We start from the raw sequence: 941 nt of genomic DNA on the forward strand, positions 1-941 counted from the left end.
CGAGACTCTTCCAGAGTGCGAGGCGGGAATCGAACCCGCAAGCCGAAGGAGTGGGTCCAAAGCCTACGCTTTAGCCCCCACGACCATCGTCCCACTTTCCAATAACATTTAATATATTGATAAAGTGGAAATTTTTTTATTTTAGCGTGTAGATTTCAAACTTCCTAAGAATTAATAAAAGTATTTTAAGCCTAGGGCGCGCATGTGTTGGTTCTCGCGCTTCGCGCTCGATAATGTAATTATCTCGCGCTACAAGCTGGGTATTTGTATATTCCCCACATTTGGGCACATACGTTTTAAAGTTAAGGGTCAGAGCCTCAACAACAGCAAGGTGGTGATTGTGAATTCTCTTTTGTTAAAGCTCCTTCGGCCAAAACGAACAGATTCTCATAACGTATCTTGTGCGGCGCACTCGAGCTTGTCCCTGCAATTGTAAATCATTTCCAGAATATGTAATGTCTATGTAATCTCACAGTATTATAGAACTCTCATTATTTGGCGACGTCTTCACAGCATCGTTACGACATCATTACGATAAATTTACGACATCCTATGTCCATGTCGTTAAGGTGTCTTTACGATATCGTAGATAAGTCGCATGATCTGACGATGTCTTTACGACATCATAAAGACAGCGAAACGACATGGACATAGGATGTCGTAAAGTTTTCGTAAAGATGTCGTAAATACGTCGCCAAATTTTGTGCCCACTGGGTTCCTATTTAATCTTTAGCTGCATAAAGCAATATCGCCCATGTGCATTCGGAGGGAAATAAATAGACGATTTTTTTGCAGACAATTTGCTTGTAAACTCATAATTTATTATCATTTATGAATTATTATTTACAATAAAGTGATAAAAATCATATTTTCTATAAGTTTAGCGCGTTTAATTCAATGTGCAGAGTTCCATGTGTACAGTTTTAACATGTAGACTTTAA

This window comes from Belonocnema kinseyi, chromosome 1 (genome assembly GCF_010883055.1).
Source record: "Belonocnema kinseyi isolate 2016_QV_RU_SX_M_011 chromosome 1, B_treatae_v1, whole genome shotgun sequence".
In the NCBI taxonomy this organism is placed as follows: domain Eukaryota; kingdom Metazoa; phylum Arthropoda; class Insecta; order Hymenoptera; family Cynipidae; genus Belonocnema; species Belonocnema kinseyi.